Source organism: Mus musculus, chromosome 11, assembly GCF_000001635.26.
Source record: "Mus musculus strain C57BL/6J chromosome 11, GRCm38.p6 C57BL/6J".
Classification (NCBI taxonomy): Eukaryota; Metazoa; Chordata; class Mammalia; order Rodentia; family Muridae; genus Mus; species Mus musculus.
This window is the reverse complement of record NC_000077.6, coordinates 96242104-96251540: the sequence shown is the minus strand read 5'-3', so window position 1 is coordinate 96251540 and position 9437 is coordinate 96242104. Positions and strand designations below refer to the sequence as shown.

At 46.0% G+C, this 9437-nt stretch overlaps 1 pseudogene; it reads right to left on the bottom strand.

Annotated features, from left to right (window-relative positions):
* Gm11539 (predicted gene 11539) lies at positions 2313-2943 on the bottom strand (annotated as a pseudogene).

The following is a 9437-nucleotide window of genomic DNA, read 5'->3' as shown; positions in this document are numbered from 1 at the left end:
CGTCGGATCAGTAGGTAGCTGGGAGGTGCCAGGGACAGGCCAGAGCCAGCTGGAAGACCCAGAGATGGCTAAGAGGAAGAAAAGAAGACAGTGTGTGTGTGTGTGTGTGTGTGTGTGTGTGTGTGTGTGTGTGTGTGTGTGTGTGAGAGAGAGAGAGAGAGAGAGAGAGAGAGAGAGAGAGAGAAGAGACTATTACAGACAAGGGAGAAGTAGATTCAAGTTAGTTCCCAAGAAATTGCCAAGTGCAGAAATGGACAAATTAGACAAAAGAAAAACAGCAGAGTCCGGGACACAAGGAAACCTCAGGCAGGGCGGGCGTCTGAAGCCAGCGACAAGTTGTCCTTGGGAGTTGGGAATGTGAGAGGGAGGGGCGAGGCCCAAAGAGCCCAAGAACGGAAGAAAGCCTGCAGACCTTGGGCGGGAGGCTACCGATTCCCCTTTAGGACAGACTGGGCGAGCAGAGCCCTCCTCCACCCCTCCCCCTCCGGCCTGTTGCAGCCCACCTCCAACCCTCTCAATTTCCCGCGCTCCACGCAGACACAGCAGCACCAGGCTGGAGGTTGCCGGCCACCTGCCTACTTATGAAAATTACTTTCTTCCAGGGTCCTAAGTCACTTTTCTTTTTCTTTTTTCCTACTGAATAAACAGCTTAAGTAGATCCGGAGGAAACGACCTTGACCAAGGTCACAGAGAGAGCCTGGGCTCCAAAGACTTCTTTGAGTTTTAGCCCTGGAATTCTGAACCTTTTAAATTTTTCTCTTTGAAGCCCAAACTTATCTGGCTCCAACTTATCTGTATTTAGCCTGAGTTTCAGACTCCAGCAGCCAGGGTTACAAGGAACCACCCCACCTCTCCGGATTTCACAGTTTCTTTCTTCCTTTCCTGCATTCCTTCCTTCCTCTTTCCCTCCTCCTTCCCCACTCCTCCTCCTTCTCCTCCTCCTTCTCCTCCTCTTCCTCAAATAGCCGAGGCGGGACTGGACCAGATCTCTGACTTCCATCCTCACCAGCATGGGACTCTAGGACCCAGTCTAGCCTCTTCATGCCAGCCTTTGCCTAGGAGGCCAGTAAGGGTGTGTTTTCACTCTGTATTCCAGGCCTGGCTCCACACTTTCTGCCCCATCCCTACTTCTTTACATGGAACTCTTACATTGTAGCCCAGGTTGGCCTGACCTGAAATTAACTATGTAACCCACAATGACCATGAACTCCAGGCAATTCTTCTTTCTCAGTCCCGACTGCTGGGATTACAATTATGATCCACCACCCCTAGCTCTCTTCTCTTTGGGTCTCAGTTTCTGCATCTGTGAAATGGGAACAAGTTGAGTAGAGTGTTTTGCATTTATGGCCATCTTTTTCTATAACTATTTATTTATTTTTATGTTATGAGCATTGGTTATGCACACAATCTGTGTAAGGGTGTCAGGTCCCCTATAACTAGAGTTATAGACAGTCATGAGCCACCATATGGGTGCTGGGAATTGAACCCAGGTCCTCTGGAAAAAACAGTGGAGCCATGTCTCCAGCCCTCACATGTATGGTCATCTTAAATTGCTGAAGAAATGGCATGTCAAAGTGGCAATTTATAGGAAATTGGGGCTGGGGGTGTGTGGCTAAGTCTCAGGGTGCTTGCCTAGCATGCATGTGGCCCTTGCTTGGTTTGATTTTTTTTTTTTTTTAAAAGGACAAGGTAAAATTTTGCTTCTGTGAATCTGCCTACGTTTACCTTTTCTTTTCAGTACTTTTTATTGCTAGATAGTTCACACACATTAAAGGATATTGTGCATGTTGTGACGCGGATCCAAATGCCTACAGCCTACCAGAAGGTGCACTTGTGGTTCCTCCCAGTCAGCAACCACCCACTCAGTACCTACCCTTCAGGTAAAGGATGTCCCGTCTTCTGTCATCTTAGATTAGTGTCGTCTGTCCTTGGACTTCACAGAAATGACGTTGTGAGTTTGTTTTATGTTGGCTTCATCTGCTTAGTATGGGAAGTGAGGCTAATCCACATGGCTGTAGTCTACAGTACATAAGCTCATTTTACTGCTATGCTGTATTCTGTTGTAAGACTACATCACAATGAATTTACTCATCAGGATTGATGAACTTTTGGGCTATTCTCAGTTTTAGACTGTTATGAAAAATCTGCTTTGAATAATCTTGTCTCTGTGTGTTTGGGTTTTTGTCTTGTTTTGTTTTGGGGACAGTTTCTCTATGTAGCTTTGACTGTTTTGAAACTCACTCTGTAGACCAGGCTAGCCTCAGACTCACAGAGATCCACCTGCCTCTGCCTTCTTTTTTTTTTTTTTTTTTTCACCCAATGTTTTTTTTATTAACAGTTAAGATCCAGGGTTAGTTTTTGTAGCCTCTGCTGGCCCTTCGGCCTCTGGCGCGCCCAAACTTCCAGCCCTTGGAACGGACATAGGGTTTGGTATGGCTGTGTGGGGTTCCTGGGGCCTAGTCAAAATGTCGGTACACCTCTCGGCCCTTCCGAGGACCAGACAGGAGCACAGTGCCCCGGCCCTTGGGAGACTCCAGGGCCAGCTGGTCAAAGGTGAGGATCTTACCCCCAGCCTTGAGGATGCGACTCCGGGGCCGGCTGCTCACCCGCAGTGCACACACCTTCAGCTTGGGAACTTCCAGAATCCGCACATCATCTGTGACCGTCCCCACGGCAGTCTTGTTCTCGCAGCCAGGAAGCTTCATCTTTCGGATCATGCGGGACAGGGAGAGGTGGCCGGTTGGTTCGGCTCATGAACAACCTGAAGCACAACCTGATTGAAGGTGGAGTTGGTCCGTCTGGCCAGAAACCTGTACAGCTTGACAAGCAGCCGCAGGTAGATGTCCTGGCTCTTGGGCTCCTTGCGCCGAACCTTTCGGTCCTTGTTGTGGCGAATGTCAACACCCATGATGGCGCCTCCTGCTCGGCCAGGTCCGGAGAAACCTGCCTCTGCCTTCTGAGTGCTGTGATTAAAAGTGTGTGCCACCACTGCCTGGCAGTCCCTGTTTTAAAAATTGTTTTGTGTGTATGGGTATTTTGCTTACATATATGTGTATGCACTGTGTAGATGCTTGGTGCCCACAGGGGTCAGAAGAGGTCTTTAAGATCCCCTGGGTTGGGTCTGGAGAGATGGCTCAGTGGGCAAGAGCAATGACTGCTCTTCTGAAGGTCCTGAGTTCAAATCCCAGCAACCACATGGTGACTCACAACCATCTGTAATGAGATCTGACACCCTTTTCTGGTGTGTCTGAAGATAACTACAGTGTACTTAGATATATTAATAAATAAATCTTTTTTAAAAAGATTCCCTGGATTGGAGTTATAGACTGTTGTGAACCACACTGTGGGTGCTAAGAATCAAGCCCAGGTTCTCTGGAAGAGCAACCAATTCTCTTAACCACTGTATCATCTCACCATCTCTCTGTCTACGTGTTTTGTTGGATACCTGCACTTTGAGACCAGAAGTGGTGTGCTGGGTTACAAGGCAGGGGTGTTATCCTTGGTAGTAACTCACGGTTTTCTGAAGTTGTTGCCCAAGATTGTTTTAGTTGCTCTAGTTCATTGGAGGGTTGTGGTAAAATACAACAGAAATTGCCCTGAGGAGGCTGAAGAGAAAGAAAGTTCACTTAGTAAAATACTTATTGCCCAAGCTTTAAGGACATGAGTTTAGACCCTCTCTAAAAAGCTTGAGCAGTTTATGTCTATAATCCTAGCACTAAGAAGTCAGAGAGAGGCAAATCCCTAGGGCTCTCTGGCCAGTCAGTCTAGCAAAATCAATAAAGCTTCAGGTTTAGTGAGAGACCCTGTCCCAAAAACTAAGGTGAAGAGCAAATTTAGGAAGGTGTTTAACATCAACCTCTGGTCTCAGCCAACAGAAGCCCACACATGTACACACACACACACACACAGAGAGAGAGAGAGAGAGAGAGAGAGAGAGAGAGAGAGAGAGCCCATACACACGCAAAAATTACTCTTTAAATATTTTTTAGATTCATTTATTTACTTTTATATGTATTAGTGTTTTTGCATCCCTGATGTCCTCAGAGGTCAGAAGAGAGTATTGGATGCCCTAGAACCAGAGTTACAGACGGTTGAGAGCCACGATGTGGGTACTAGTAATGAAACCCTGGTTCTCTGTAAGAACAAGCCCGAACCACCTGGTGTGGGTGCTGGGATTCAAACATGGGTCCTCTGAATGAGCAGCAAATTTTCTTAGCCATGGGCCCACCTCTCCATTCCTAAATATTTTTAATTGTCTAGTTCAGCAGTGTTAAGTACATGTGAATGCTCGTGGCCTCTAGAAGTCTTTCATCTGGCAAAACAGAGTGCTGGGGTGTGAATCACCAGGCCAAGTCTGTGTGATTCTGGGATTTAATTTTTCTAGTATAAGTACTTAATGCCAATGTCCCTGCAAATATCCACACATACTGGTATGTTATAGTATTAAATTTTACTCAGATCATATGTGCTAGGCAAGCGCGCTATACTCTAGGTTATATCCTCAGTCTCCCAAACCTTTTTGAAAAGATCAATAAAAATCGATAAGCATTCCTAGGCAAAATGAATAGGACAGAGAGAAGGAATCCAAATTATCTTTAGTAAAAACTGTTCACATAGCTAGGTGTATATGTGAATGTGTTCATGTTGTGGATGCAAGCACAGATATGTGCCTGCTTGGGTGGAGGCCAGAAGTCAATTTGGAGCATGTGCTGTTGTTTGTTGTTATTGTTGTTGTTGTTGTTGTTGTTTTTAGGACAGAACTTCTCATTGAACCTGAAGTTTGCTGATTTACCTAGGCAGGCTGACCAGCAAGCCCCATGGGTCCTCCAGGGGTTCTGAACTTGTGTTTGTGAGGAGAGCTCAGGGGAGCCAACTCCCAGCCCTGTGGGTAGGTTTGTTGGAAGACATGATGTCCCAAAGGCCACCTAAGAGGAGATCTATATCCAGAATAAACTTAAGTCTATAGAGACATAGAATTTGTGTCAGAACCTCTCCTAAAGGGTGGGGGTTGCAAATCAATCAGAGAGAGATGCTAATAAATTTATTTATTTTTTTCCAAAAGCGAGATGAACCCAGTAAATATCTTGAAGACAGAGTCAGTCTTGAAGAAACTCCAGGAAAATCACAGGAAGCCATGCTTCTCAACTCAATTTGTTAAGGAAGGGGGAAATAATCCTGCTAGTAAGATGAGAAAATTGAAACGAAGCCAAAGTTACATATGAGTCCGCACTTCCCAGCACAAATACAAACATTCTAAACAAAAGTTTCAGCCAACCAAAATGAGTGGTGAGTTCAAAGGTTAACTGCCCCATGAAGATAGGGTGAGATTCACCTTAGGAGTTCAGGCTTGGTGACCTGAGTTCAACTCTGGGATCCACCGTGGAGGAAGAAAATCAGTTCCACTTTGCAACTTGTCCTCTGATCTTCACAAGTGCCTCCATCACGAGTAGTGTGTGTGCACTAGCGCGCCCCCCCCCCGGCCCCTCGCCCTGTCACGCACGCATACACACACCAAACAAATAGGTAACGGAATGGGATTTGGAAAATAATGTAGAAATATTGCTAGAGGACTGCAGAGTCAGCTTAGCAGTGAAGAACATGGTAGTTCACATCTGTAACTCTAACCTCAGCAGATTTGACAACCCTTTCTGACCTCCCAAGGTACCAGGCATAGACATGTGTGCAAGCAAAACATTCATACACATAAAATAATAAAATAAATCTTAAAATATATGGCTGGGGATGGAGCTCTCAGTTGGGAGAGTGCACCACAAAACTGGGCATGGTGGTACACATCTGTAATCAACCTTAGCATTCAGGAGGTGGAGGCAGAAGGATCAGAATTTATGTGAGATGGGTCTCACGAAGCCCAGGCTAGTCTCCAAAATGCTAAGTAGCCCAAGCTACCCATCACCCTCATGAGTACTGGTTTATCGGTCTGGTTTTACTTTTATTTGTCCCCCCCACACACACACACACACCACACAATACACATTATACCATACATGCACATAGCCCCTCCACATACACACATACTACACCACACACACACAGCTCTCCATACACACACACCACACATACACCACACCACATACACACACAGCTCCCCAGACCCCCAAATACACACACACACACACACACACACACACACAAACACACATACAGTCCCCACATTCCCCCCTACATATACACACACCACACTACATCACATACACATACAGCATCCCTGTCTTAGTCAGGGTTTCTATTCCTCCATAAACATCATGACCAAGAAGCAAATTGGGGAAGAAAGGGTTTATTCAGCTTATACTTCCACACTGGTGTTCATCACCAAAGAAGTCAGGATTGGAACTCAAGCAGGTCAGGAAGCAGGAGCTGATGCAGAAGCCATGGAGGGATGTTCTTTACTGGCTTGCTTCCCCTGGCTTGCTCAGCCTGCTCTCTTATAGAACCAAGACTACCAGCCCAGAGATGGTCCCACCCACAAGGGGCCTTTCCCCCTTGATCACTAATTGAGGAAATGCCTTACAGCTGGATCTCATGGAGGCATTTCCTCAACTGAAGCTCCTTTCTCTGTGATAACCTCAGCTTGTGTCAAGTTGACACATAAAACCAGCCAGTACAACTGACCCCTTGTCAACTTGACACACAAACACATCACTAGCAAGCCTCAACCCTTAGTTCTTATTCATCCCCAAGATCTAAACAACTTTAAAAGTCCCACAGTCTTTACATATTAAAAGTTCAATCCCTTTAAAATGTCCAATATCTTTTAAAATTCAAAGTCTCTTAACTGTGGGCTCCACTAAAATATTTTCTTCCTAGAGAAGAATATCAGAGCACAGTCACAATCAAAAGCAAAAATTAAACTCCAACTGTCCAATGTCTGGGATCCAACTCACGATCTTCTGGGCTCCTCCAAGGGCTTGGGCCACTTCTCCAGCCATGCCCTTTGTAGCACACAGCTTGTCTTCTAGGCTCCAGCTGCCTGTACTCCACTGCTCTTGGTGGTCATCTCATCTTCCTGGCATCTCCAAAACACTGCATGACCCCTTCAGTCCTGGGTCATCAATTGCAACTGAGGCTGCACCTTCACCAATGGCCTTCCATGGCCTCTCACAGTTACAAGCCTCAGCCACTCTTCATGACCCCTTCATGCCTTCAAAACCAGTACCACCTGGGTGACTCTTACACATTACAGTCCTGCTGCAGCATGAAGTAAAACCTTGGATATCTCTGGAACACAGCCTCTTTGTGCTCTCAGAAAACACTTCCCAGAAGATGTCACCTCAGTGATGCTGGTCTTTTCTTAATCACAGCTAATTTCTTAGCTCCAGCTAACCAGCATCAATAGTCCCAGTAATGCAAAGTTTTCACTTTAGTAGTTCTGGTATCTTGTTAATCACAGCTGATTCTTCAGCCCCAGCTAACCATAACCACAGAATCTTCACAATCAAAATATCAATGGCCCTGAAAAGAGTCTTTAATCTTCCCTCTGAAATTTCACAAGCCAGGCCTCCATCTTCTGCACTGTTCTCAAGTATCTTCCAAGCTCCTACACAACATCTGACAGAGCTCTTAACAACAGATGGATCTTCTAGCCCAAAGTTCCAAAGTCCTTCCACAGTCCTCCCCCAAACATGGTCAGGTTGTCACAGGAATACCCCACTATGCTGGTACCAATTTGTCTTAGTCAGGTTTTCTATTCCTGCACAAACATCATGACCAAGAAGCAAATTGGGGAAGAAAGGGTTTATTCAGCTTATACTTCCACACTGCTGTTCATCACCAAAGAAGTCAGGACTGGAACTCAAGCAGGTCAGGAAGCAGGAGCTGATGCAGAGGCCATGGAGGGATGTTCCTTACTGGCTTGCTTCCCCTGGCTTGCTCAGCCTGCTCTCTTATAGAACCAAGCCCCAAGATGGTCCCACCCACAAGGGGCCTTTCCCCCTTGAACACTAATTGAGAAAATGCCTTACAGTTGGATCTTATGAAGGCATTTCCTCAACTGAAGCTCCTTTTTCTGTGATAACCCCAGCCTGTTCAAGTTGACACATAAAAACCAGCCAGTACACTCCCCAACCCCCACATACACACACATACACAAATACCACACATACACAGCCTCCCCTACACCCCCCTCACACTGCCCCCCCATACACACACCCCACATCACACACACGATCATGCATCTACCCTTTTTTGTACCCCCTCTTTTTCCTTTTCTTTTCTTTTTTTCTGTTTCCCATTCACCATCCTAAGTTTACATGTGTCCCAGTTAGCTTTCTGTGGCTGTGATAAAGACCATGACTAAAAGCAGCTTAGGTAGGAAAGGTATATTCGGTTTACAGAGCCAGCTCACAGCCATCATTGAGGGGAGCCAAGGCAGGAACTCAAGCAGGGCAGGAGCCATGAAGTCAGCTTGCTCTCTTATACAAGGATCTTATAATACAAGGACCACCTGTCCAGGAAGGGCATGGCCCACAGAAAGCCGGGCCTTTCCACATCAATCATTAATCAAGAAAATGTCCCACAAAGGTGACCACGGGCCAATCTGAAGGAGGAGGCATTTTCTCGGTCCAAGCTCCCTCTTCCCTGGTGACCCCAGCATGTGTCAAGTTGACATAAACAAACAAATAAACAAACAAACAAACCAGCACAACCTGGCTTGTAGATAAAAGATGAGCTGAGAAGTCTCCTATGCTGGTGTACAACATGGGAGAGTGACAGGCCAGAAAGTTAGCAGTTCCCCAGGCTGATCATCAGCCTCCAAAAGCCTGGAGCCTTGTGCTGAGGTAGGAAACCTGACAAGCCTGCCTCTCACCCTAGCTCAGAGAAAAGATGCAGGGGACAGTGTTTGCTTGGTGCTGTGAGCTTAATTGTAGCCCTCAGAAGTATCCCGAGAAGCCACATCACCAGTGGGATGGGTTGTAGACGTGGGAAGAACTATTTGAGGAAGAAAAGAAAAAGACAGATTGGGTGACAGAGTAACCAGAGTATTGTTACTGTGTATTTTAGTATCATTTGCTGCTCTGACGTGTATCAACTTTTGTTTTTGTTTTTTTGAGACAGTGTTTTTCTGTGTAGCCAGCCCTGGCTGTCCTGGAACTCACTCTGTAAACCAGGCTGGCCTCAAACTCAGATTCACTTGCCTCGCTCTTCCAAAGGATTAAAGGTGTGTGCCACCACCACCTGGCTGGGTCTCAATATTTTTTTTTAAGATTTATTTATAATTACATATAAGTACACTGTAGCTGACTTCAGACACACCAGAAGAGGGTGTCAGGTCTCATTACAGGTAGCTGTGAGCCCACCATATTGTTGCTGGCACTTGAACTCAGGACCTTTGGAAGAGCAGTCAGTGCTCTTACCTGCTGAGCCATCTTGCCAGCCCCTGGGTCTCAATTTTTTAAAGTTATTTTTTATTTTAGAGTTAC